Source organism: Protopterus annectens, chromosome 1.part1 (genome assembly GCF_019279795.1).
Source record: "Protopterus annectens isolate FY-2018-M chromosome 1.part1, PAN1.0, whole genome shotgun sequence".
Lineage (NCBI taxonomy): Eukaryota > Metazoa > Chordata > Ceratodontiformes > Protopteridae > Protopterus > Protopterus annectens.
In genome coordinates, this window is record NC_056726.1 from 1,085,204,533 (window position 1) to 1,085,216,775 (window position 12,243).

Sequence of the window (12,243 nt, forward strand, 5' to 3'; positions counted from 1 at the left end):
GCATTCTGAACTCCATCCAGTACTATGACTGGTTTATCTCCAAGAATTATAAATGAATAACAACACATGATGAACTAGTGTCAGTAAGAACCTTGATATACTGAGCAAAGGAGGTATTGTGAATTAAAGTATATGGAGTGGAAGAGACAAATAGGGAATTGTTTGCTTATGGAATGTCTAGGAAATGTATCAGGTGTGTTGCAAATGTTACACAAGTGAATTGATGATTATTCACATAGTCTGATACGTGGACTAGTCCTCTTCAGCATAACTGTGTCCGTTACCACACTGGGGATAGTGAAAAAAGATCAATTACTTCAATGGGAACTCCCCAAAAAAACGCTTGATATTTTCACTGGGTTCAGCAAAAAAAAAAAAAAAAAAAATTGCTGCAGTGAAAGTATGGGAGCAGCACTGCCTAACTCAGTTTGTAATGTAGGGTACCTTGGTACGTTGTGTTGGAGGAATCCGATGGATGAAGTAAGTGGTAATCTGTGATGGGGAGTTACCCTATTATGGTCACAAGAGGAAATAAACTGCCTGATGTAGTCCGTTTCAGTCTGAGTTGTTCTTTGCAGTGCACAAATGTCTGGAAAGTGAACGATGTGCCTGCACAAGGAACAGAGACTGAGATTCAGAGAGGCTATGTATAAGGAAATATTGGATTTAACAATCAGAAATTTTGGCAAGGAAATATTGGATTTAACAATCAGAAATTTTGGCAAATGGGAAAATAATACAAGTGTAGTAACTGTTCTGTAGTGTACGTAAAAGAAAGTGAAGAGTCATGGTAAGGCAGGCAAAACAAGGAAATCAATGTAATTCATGACAGAATTGAAAATGGCTATTAGTGACAAGATGAAAACAAACAGAGAATAGAATGTACAAGGAAATGAATACTGTAAGATTTAAGCTGAGGCCAAAAATAAGGCAGCACACCAAGAAAATCTTTGAATAAAGGCTTCCAACAAGCATGAAGGGCAAGAAAAATACTTTTGATGGGTATGTGAGAGACATAAAGAGGATGAGAGGAGACATATGAAAGTTTGTTAGGAAAGCCTAGAAAAATAAGGAAGCCACGATTTAGTTCTGTGGCACAAGGGGATAAGGCCTGACTAAGACCTACATGACCCAGGATAGACTAGTGAGCTATACACATGAAGAAGTTATCTCTCTTGTCCTGCAGGGAGAAAGGATGTCCACAGGACTGTGCTGCTAACATCTAGCAGATATTAAGAAGTATGGAAGGAAGCAGATGATTAGGAATTTACATCTGACCCCAAAAGGATGCATACATGCTCAGTTCAGACGCATACTGATGCAAAGATGGAACAACAGGTTGTGCTTTGGAATAATATGGGTCATGGCTTCAAAGTTAAGTACTAGATTAGCTGAAATTATGGGATATTTTAAGACTAGCCAATTTCAGTTTAAAAGATGATAATCAATCCCTGTACCTTGTATCTGTGAGGTAAACATCTCCCCCAGAATAATAATAATAATAACAATTTAGTGCATGGAGCACCATGATTCTGCTCAAAAGATGGTTAAGTTATATCCTTGTTCAGCACTGCTATAGAGTGTGACCCAACCTGAACAACACTTACAATGATGCTTAACAATTGTTATGCACCCCTTTGCACTGTTAACATAGAGTCTGCACTAAAGTAGACAATGCCTACATGAAAATTGCAGAAGAACATGAAATGGCTTTATTTCAACTCTCATTTCTACCTACTGTCTGCACAAGGTACTTTGGTTCACTTACACACGGACTATGTAAGACATCATTTTTCCACTGTTTTTACTGGCCTTAAAAGCCGAACAACAAAGCAGCTCATGAAGGTGAATTTCGTGGCATTCATGTAATGAGCTCATTAGTATCTGTGACCCAGTCATAATCCTCAATAATAATAAAAGATAACTCTATAATAGTAATAATAATAATGATGATTATAACACCTAGTTGTTCACTACATTGTTCCAATGGGCACACACTCCCTTTTCAGGGGTATCTGGGATCAATGTTTGGTTAAGTGTCTTGCTGAAGGTCACACAGTAGGCAAATGAGAGCTGAGGCAAGCAAACCATGTACCAAATCTCACATACTTAACCCTCTGCTCCTACTGGCACAAATAGCAAATATGTCAACTTTTGGGGGTGAAGGATGACAGACTTCAAACAACAAATAAAAAAAAATGAAAGAAACAAATAGGCTAAAGTATTCCCAGCCCTGGGAGAAAGAATGAGTCAGTGGGAGGATTGGAGGAAGGCTAGATGGTCAAACCAGGATTTGGAGGCCAAAATGATTTTTAAAAAAGGAATAAGGAGGCTATATAATAAGCGAGGCTATTAAATGGATCCTTGCCATCAGATTTCACTGGAAAAGGAAGGCAGCTTGTCAGTCCAGGAAGAAATGACAGAGGAAGGATGCAGTCAGGAAACTAAGATATTAACAGCTGAGGAGAGGAGACAGGTAATGGAGATTAAAATACTTTCTCATCTAGAATCCATGATATGGTTGCTGAAAACCTTTCTGAATATCTGCAAAACTGTTCAACAGTTTCTTCATTTAAGGTGTGTTTCAGGATACTGGAAACAAGCAGTGTGGTACCCATACTCAAAAGAGGCAAAAGGATCCACCCCAAGAAGTTACAGGCCAGTCAACATGGCATCAATAATAGCTTAAATAATGAAGGCAGTCTTGAGGCTCACAAAGTCCTTTCTTGATAAAAAAACGGGATGATTCATGAGATCCAGCATGAATTCACAGTAGGCCAATCCCGTCATATTAAGTTGTTACAGTTATACAGGTGGTTAGTAAAGGAGAGTAAAAAGGAAATTCAGGTAAGTTACCTCGGATTCAGCCACAACTTTGACTTGGTTTCTTACCATCAGCTCCTTAGGAATGTTCTAGAGTAGGAATGAGTAGAAAGTGCGCTGGGGGTGGATGAAGCGATTAAAGGCAATTAGAAAAGGGAAAATGTCATGGAGAGTTCTCTGGGACAATGTGATATGAGAAAGCATATCCCATGGATCCTGGCTCAGTAATGTAGAAGAATGAAGCCCTGGCTGCTGTCTAAGTGATCCACATTCAAATAGAGTCATAGTTGCTGGAAGGACCAGGGTGGAGAATGGTTCAAGTGGATGATGCCAGGTCACCCATACTGTGTAGGAGGGATGCTGCATAATCTCATCATATTAATATTACCTACTGAAGAATAGTTACTTGCCTGTGGAACACGCCAGTACGGTCGGAATAGGTACTGTTTTGCAAGTCACTGGGTGCCAGATGGAAAGCTCAGCTCTCCAATGATTTCACTAGGATAGTATACATCCGATGTGCTGGCTATCAGAAGAATGATAGTAATGGCTCATGCGCTAAGTGGACAACTGAAACAATGTGATGTTCTCTCACTGGAAAGTGACTACAACTGTCCTTTATATAAAGCTGTATCTTAGAAGTGACTGGAATATAGCCGATACTTTGTACTTCTCACCAATCTAAGAATACTCATAGAAAGAATTCTGTAAAGCAGAGTTGCAGATACCCTGCTGCCTGCAGACTCTGTAGCAGATATACAACAGCAAGGATTCACACAGCAGATGTCTTTGCATTCTGAACTCCATCCAGTACTATGACTGGTTTATCTCCAAGAATTATAAATGAATAACAACACATGATGAACTAGTGTCAGTAAGAACCGTGATATACTGAGCAAAGGAGGTATTGTGAATTAAAGTATATGGAGTGGAAGAGACAAATAGGGAATTGTTTGCTTATGGAATGTCTAGGAAATGTATCAGGTGTGTTGCAAATGTTACACAAGTGAATTGATGATTATTCACATAGTCTGATACGTGGACTAGTCCTCTTCAGCATAACTGTGTCCGTTACCACACTGGGGATAGTGAAAAAAGATCAATTACTTCAATGGGAACTCCCCAAAAACGCTTGATATTTTCACTGGGTTCAGCAAAAAAAAAAAAAAATTGCTGCAGTGAAAGTATGGGAGCAGCACTGCCTAACTCAGTTTGTAATGTAGGGTACCTTGGTACGTTGTGTTGGAGGAATCCGATGGATGAAGTAAGTGGTAATCTGTGATGGGGAGTTACCCTATTATGGTCACAAGAGGAAATAAACTGCCTGATGTAGTCCGTTTCAGTCTGAGTTGTTCTTTGCAGTGCACAAATGTCTGGAAAGTGAACGATGTGCCTGCACAAGGAACAGAGACTGAGATTCAGAGAGGCTATGTATAAGGAAATATTGGATTTAACAATCAGAAATTTTGGCAAGGAAATATTGGATTTAACAATCAGAAATTTTGGCAAATGGGAAAATAATACAAGTGTAGTAACTGTTCTGTAGTGTACGTAAAAGAAAGTGAAGAGTCATGGTAAGGCAGGCAAAACAAGGAAATCAATGTAATTCATGACAGAATTGAAAATGGCTATTAGTGACAAGATGAAAACAAACAGAGAATAGAATGTACAAGGAAATGAATACTGTAAGATTTAAGCTGAGGCCAAAAATAAGGCAGCACACCAAGAAAATCTTTGAATAAAGGCTTCCAACAAGCATGAAGGGCAAGAAAAATACTTTTGATGGGTATGTGAGAGACATAAAGAGGATGAGAGGAGACATATGAAAGTTTGTTAGGAAAGCCTAGAAAAATAAGGAAGCCACGATTTAGTTCTGTGGCACAAGGGGATAAGGCCTGACTAAGACCTACATGACCCAGGATAGACTAGTGAGCTATACACATGAAGAAGTTATCTCTCTTGTCCTGCAGGGAGAAAGGAAGTCCACAGGACTGTGCTGCTAACATCTAGCAGATATTAAGAATTATGGAAGGAAGCAGATGACTAGGAATTTACATCTGACCCCAAAAGGATGCATACGTGCTCAGTTCAGATGCATACTGATGCAAAGATGGAACAACAGGTTGTGCTTTGGAATAATATGGGTCATGGCTTCAAAGTTAAGTACTAGATTAGCTGAAATTATGGGACATTTTAAGACTAGCCAATTTCAGTTTAAATGATGAGAATCAATCCCTGTACCTTGTATCTGTGAGGTAAACATCTCCCCCAGAATAATAATAATAATAATAACAGTTTAGTGCATGGAGCACCATGATTCTGCTCAAAAGATGGTTAAGTTATATCCTTGTTCAGCACTGCTATAGAGTGTGACCCAACCTGAACAACACTTACAATGATGCTTAACAATTGTTATGCACCCCTTTGCACTGTTAACATAGAGTCTGCACTAAAGTAGACAATGCCTACATGAAAATTGCAGAAGAACATGAAATGGCTTTATTTCAACTCTCATTTCTACCTACTGTCTGCACAAGGTACTTTGGTTCACTTACACATGGACTATGTAAGACATCATTTTTCCACTGTTTTTACTGGCCTTAAAAGCCGAACAACAAAGCAGCTCATGAAGGTGAATTTCGTGGCATTCATGTAATGAGCTCATTAGTATCTGTGACCCAGTCATAATCCTCAATAATAATAAAAGATAACTCTATAATAATAATAATAATAATAATGATTATAACACCTAGTTGTTCACTACATTGTTCCAATGGGCACACACTCCCTTTTCAGGGGTATCTGGGATCAATGTTTGGTTAAGTGTCTTGCTGAAGGTCACACAGTAGGCAAATGAGAGCTGAGGCAAGCAAACCATGTACCAAATCTCACATACTTAACCCTCTGCTCCTACTGGCACAAATAGCAAATATGTCAACTTTTGGGGGTGAAGGATGACAGACTTCAAACAACAAATAAAAAAAAATGAAAGAAACAAATAGGCTAAAGTATTCCCAGCCCTGGGAGAAAGAATGAGTCAGTGGGAGGATTGGAGGAAGGCTAGATGGTCAAACCAGGATTTGGAGGCCAAAATGATTTTTAAAAAGGAATAAGGAGGCTATATAATAGCGAGGCTATTAAATGGATCCTTGCCATCAGATTTCACTGGAAAAGGAAGGCAGCTTGTCAGTCCAGGAAGAAATGACAGAGGAAGGATGCAGTCAGGAAACTAAGATATTAACAGCTGAGGAGAGGAGACAGGTAATGGAGATTAAAATACTTTCTCATCTAGAATCCATGATATGGTTGCTGAAAAACTTTCTGAATATCTGCAAAACTGTTCAACAGTTTCTTCATTTAAGGTGTGTTTCAGGATACTGGAAACAAGCAGTGTGGTACCCATACTCAGAAGAGGCAAAAGGATCCACCCCAAGGAGTTACAGGCCAGTCAACATGGCATCAATAATAGCTTAAATAATGAAGGCAGTCTTGAGGCTCACAAAGTCCTTTCTTGATAAAAAAACGGGATGATTCATGAGATCCAGCATGAATTCACAGTAGGCCAATCCCGTCATATTAAGTTGTTACAGTTATACAGGTGGTTAGTAAAGGAGAGTAAAAAGGAAATTCAGGTAAGTTACCTCGGATTCAGCCACAACTTTGACTTGGTTTCTTACCATCAGCTCCTTAGGAATGTTCTAGAGTAGGAATGAGTAGAAAGTGTGCTGGGGGTGGATGAATCGATTAAAGGCAATTAGAAAAGGGAAAATGTCATGGAGAGTTCTCTGGGACAATGTGATATGAGAAAGCATATCCCATGGATCTTGGCTCAGTAATGTAGAAGGATGAAGCCCTGGCTGCTGTCTAAGTGATCCACATTCAAATAGAGTTATGATTGCTGGAAGGATCAGGGTGGAGATTGGTTCAAGTGGATGATGCCAGGTCACCCATACTGTGTAGGAGGGATGCTGCATAATCTCATCACATTAATGTTACCTACTGAAGAATAGTTACTTGCCTGTGGAACACGCCAGTATATGCTCTGATGAGTCCTACATGATGGGATTGGGAGCATGCACATTAGGCACACCCAGGTAGGTGTTTTTGGGGTGGAGCTAGGAGGGATGGTGACGTCTACAACATCAGAATACTGTCTCACTCCCTAAGACTTTTTACCTTCAGGGTAATCAATGGGCTATTTAGTCTGCTGCATGTTAACAAATGAGCAGGAGAGCTCTTACTTAGTTCATAGGTTCATAGTTTAGTACTAGGCCAACTGCCCTTGTGGGCCATTTTAAGCCTAGCCAATTATCCCATTTGTGAATCATAGCCCTGCACCTTCATTCTTCAAGGTAAACAACTTAACTACTATGCCAACCCCTAACCCCAAAAATGCTCTAAGTCTATATAGATTATATCATCCCAGGTGGGACTGGAACCCACAATCCATGGCTTAGGAGGCCAATGACTTGTCTACTAGGTCACTGGAACCTAATGAGGATGCATAGCTCTCATTCCTGAGAAAATGAATGAGTTGACTGGCACAGATGGGGAGTCACTAGCAAAGCCCATGGAGGAGTGCTGTAGCTATTGCGTAAAATACAGATTCTGTAGTCTGTGTACTTAGGGGTCCTAATCTCACTGCAGTCAGCTGTGTCTATCTAGTCAGAAGAGCACAAGTGTGTATCCTGCAGTCACCACTCTAATCCATGGGATTGGAGTGGTAACTGCAGGACACACACCACTCCATCGCCAATATTATTTGGAATGCATGGCTAGGCTTAAAAATGCCCTTGTGGTCATTAGCCTAGTAAACACCTATGAAGCCTATGAGTAAAAAATTAATTAATTAAAAGATAGATGGATGGATGGATGGATGGATGGATAGATAGATAGATAGATAGATAGATAGATAGATAGATAGATAGACAACACTAAGTTTGAAAGGAGTACCATCTATTCCCTGGCTTAATTTCTGCAGAATTTTAAAAGCCTAGGGGCATGGACTAAGAACTGGCAGATCCATTACACTTCTTTGAAATGAGTAGGTACACCATATAGATAGGGGCATGAAATAAAAAACTCTGTGCAGAAGGAGAAACTGATGACTATTTGAATGGAAAACATGAGTAGGTGTAAAAAGCAAAATTCATGTTAACTGTATGTCTATAGATGCATTAGGAGTAACTCATGATTATTTACATGGAAACCATGGACCAAGGGGATGAACTAAGATGGTCAACTGAGAAGAGCACCATTTCAGTGATCCACAGTATCTAACGTATTATGTTGGGAAAGTCTTGTTTTCAAGTCAGAAATGTACTGCTTTATATTATCATCTGGACTACTGCTATATCAAATGCCGTGAAGATTTATAAATATTTTCCAGCCAAATTTCTTGCAGAACTTTTGGGAAAAGAAAATGAGTGCCTACACATACTCACATTCAGACTCTTTTCTGAAAAAAAAAACAAAGACCTGCAGCTGGTCATGTCATCCATACATTCATTCATTTATTTATTTATTTATTTTATTTATTTATTTATTTACATTTGTTGACCAGGAGTGTCTGACTGGACGTAGGTCCATTTTCAGCGGAGGCCCAGGGAGAAAAGCTTCACAGTTAAAATAAACAGACAGTAGTTACATTGGATTACATAGCAATTAACAAACATATTTACAGATGAAGAACATAGTACATCAGCAGACAACTAGAATCTTTATCTGCAAAGTACATAACAGACATTAACAAATGTTACAATAAGAAGTTCCTGCTGTATAATAAGTACTAGGTTTATGAGCATCTGAGCTTGCTATAATCAAGGTAGTTAGTGGGGTGGAAAGAAAGGTAGTGGTTGGATGGGGTGGGTGATAATTAGAGTGGGAGTTGCAAAGGCATAGCCAGCATGTTTTTATGTGCACTTTTAGTAAAGTTTTGAAGTGGGTGCATGATGGTACGGAGGTAATTGTGGGTGGGATGGAGTTCCATAATTTGGCTATGGTGCAAGAGAATAGTGCTTCACCAGCAGAGTTATTGGCTTTAGTGATCTGCAAGTGATTTTTGTTGCTGGATCTTAGTGGTCTGGTAGTGTGATAGGGGTGGAGTAGATTCTGGAGGGATGGGACATTTAGTGGATGGTTTACTAGTTCATATTCAACCTCTCCTCTGAAAAAAAAGACCCACAACTGGTCATGTCAGCTATACAAGACCTTTATTTGAAAATGGATTACAGGAAAATCTAGTCAATTTAAGAGAAAACCGTATCAAACAAATTGATGTGTCAAAGGACATAATTGAACAACAACAAACAAAAAATTCTGATATAGAAACAACACCTTTGGATGTGGATGGTAGATTAAAAGAGGGAAAAAATACAAACAGAATTTCTCCTCTGATAAAATACCTGGTTACAAAATAAACTGTAAGACTTAGAGAATAGAAAGAGAAAGAAGATGCAATATTAGCATCATTGGCAGGACAGAGAAAACCAAAGGAAAAGTATAATTTTCCTTTTGTCTTTTCAGACTCCCAAATTCATTAATCTACAAGGAGGGCTTCCTATGGCACAGAAAGAGCACATGATTTGACTGGTAAGCCAGCTTCTTCTAGTTCTCACTCTTTACCAAGATTCATAGCTATAAAATTAATTTCATTTCTCAACAAATAATTTATCTTAAAAACAGTCTGGTAAAAGGCAACCTTAAAATATAAACATAATATTATAAGATTTGAAAATGACTTTTCTGTTAAAACAAAATAACATTAAAGCTAAATCATTATCCTAGCAAGAATAAAGATCTACTTACAGAATGGACAACTTTTAATGACACTGAATACGTTTCAAACTTAATAAAAAAAATGTATATATATATATATATATATATATATATATATATATATATATAGAGTTTCTCTTTCTGAAGACATGGATTGGGCATCTGCCACTCTAAAAGGGCTCTCTGGACAATTCTGAATGGTTAAAAGAAATCCAACCAGCCACAGCATTCTCTATAACTGAATAGTTGAGTTATATAGCTTTGCTTTAATTTATTCAATATGCTTACTAAGGAAGGTTAAAACAACCACAATTCAACTTGAATGTTAATATTCTTTACTGCCTGTAGAATCTTCATTTCAATGTATAACAGGTGATTCAGTTTTATAGTTGTATTAGTTATCCCTCTAGTAAAATTGCTCTGTAGCTTGAATTCACACCTAAGCATTAGTAACAATCTAGTAAAATCTAATTTTAAAAACTCCTTAAAAACAAGAAATGTAAGTGATTTGGCAGCATCATTCATTTTTCATGTAGCTTTGTAATACATTCTTCTAATGGGATAATAGCTGTCATCTTGCTGTGTATTCACTTTCAATAATGTTTTCTTGACGAAGAAATACTATTTTCTTGTTTTTTGTTTTGATCATTGTATCATTAACATGAGATTTTATGTTCATGTCAAAATTGTGTATTAACAATGACTGTGAAAAACTCAGCTGATGTAAAATGCAAATGTGCCCTATTCTTAACAGCTGCTTTGTTTTAGCTAAGGGGAATATTTTTAACAGCTGTCGCTTAGATATGGAAACACTCACTAGGTGGTTTGTGTGTCTCAGCTTTTCTTCTTTGACACTGCTGACATTTTTTTTTAATCTCTAAGCTTGAGCAACTTGGAAGCATTAGCAAACAATTGCTTTTTAGTAGCTAGCTTTGCATTCCCATGGTTAGTGCAAGGGAAATAACCTCTGGATGTTCAAACAGGGGCACAGCATTTATTTGATTGCATTCACAAGGAAACTTAATAATTTACATCAATAACATTTAATTAAGGAGAAAATCAATATATATATATATATATATATATATATATATATATATATATATATATATATATATATATTTACAAAAGGTAAAGGTATCTCCTTATTTTGTAATCACATCGCTTTAGCATTTTCTCCTAAATAATATTAAGTGCTTATGTTACATCCTGGAAATAATCATTTTGACAGCTCCTCACAACAGAGTCAGTGTGTTATCACAATGAGGTTGCTACTTTTTGGTATTTAACTCAGTTTAAGAAATGCAACCATTTTTCACAGTTTTTTGATTAAGTGCTACTCCTACAGAAAATAACTATATAGACATATAATACTTGAACTTATCAGTCTCCGCTGGAAGAATGTGCTCTAAAAAGAAGGAACATCCTGTTCACAGATGACCTATATGGTTAAAAGTTGTAACATTAGGTAGGTCAGTGTCTGTTTGAGTTTATTGATCTGTTCTATAATTTCAGTAACAAGTATAGATTGTTCTTTGTTAAACAATGTAAGCAAAATTATATATGTAGTGAGTTGTTTGCATTGTTTAATCTATGTGGTATATAGACTATGCCATTAATTTTCATTAGACTGTGAAAACTAAGGTTGATTGGGCACATATACAGCATAATTTTAGCCCTAATTGATCCATTTCTGGGTTAATATCTTTTAAATATTGTCTTATTTGACCTGTTAAAGTATAATCCCTTCCTTACTAAGAAACCAGTATATAAATGTGGCTGTATATGATATTATAGAGTTCAGAATATGCTGACATTCTGGGTATAATAATTACATAAAGAGAAAGATGGAGGAAAGGGGAGCAAAAATGGAATGATGGGAAAAAGAAGGAAAAAGTGATGAGAAAAGAAATAGAAATAGAAAAAAACAAGGATTCTTGCATTGATTTAGGTTTAATGCCTTTAAATGTTAATGGTTTAAACAATTCCATGAAAAGAGAATGTCTATTGAAATACATTGATATCAATAAATCACAACTAGTAGTTCATAGGTGTGTACTAGGCCAACAGCCCTGGAGCCTTTACAAGCCTAGCCCATAGTAGTGCCCTGGCATCATGTCACCATTAGTTCCTGGTGTCTCTATCAAGTAGAGCCACTGGAGTAATCCCCGGGGTGAACTTTCTATTTTCCATCCACTCATCAAGATTTCTCTTGAAAAGGGCCAGTGAAGTGCTCTGCCTGACATGTATGGGAAGTCTATTCCAGAGCATGGGCAGTCTCTGGGTTATGAACCTGCCCCTTCAGCATGTTGTTCAAGAAACTCACTTTAAACATTTATACAAATTCATTTGGAATCCAAGCCACTACTTAGAATCGAAATGCAAAACCAAAAAACAGGTGTCAGGATTCTATGGAAAAATAACACCATAATGCCCCAGATCATTTATAAACTCAAAGACCAAGAGGATCTATTATCCCTTCTGGTTATAAAATATAACAATATAATCTGGACTCTGGCTAACTTATATTTCTACCAAGGGAATGCTATTAAACTAGCTAACAAACGTTTGGGTATTAATGTGAGTAATTCAAAATACAGTTTAATAATAGGAGATTATGTCAACAGTGTATTAAAGAATCCT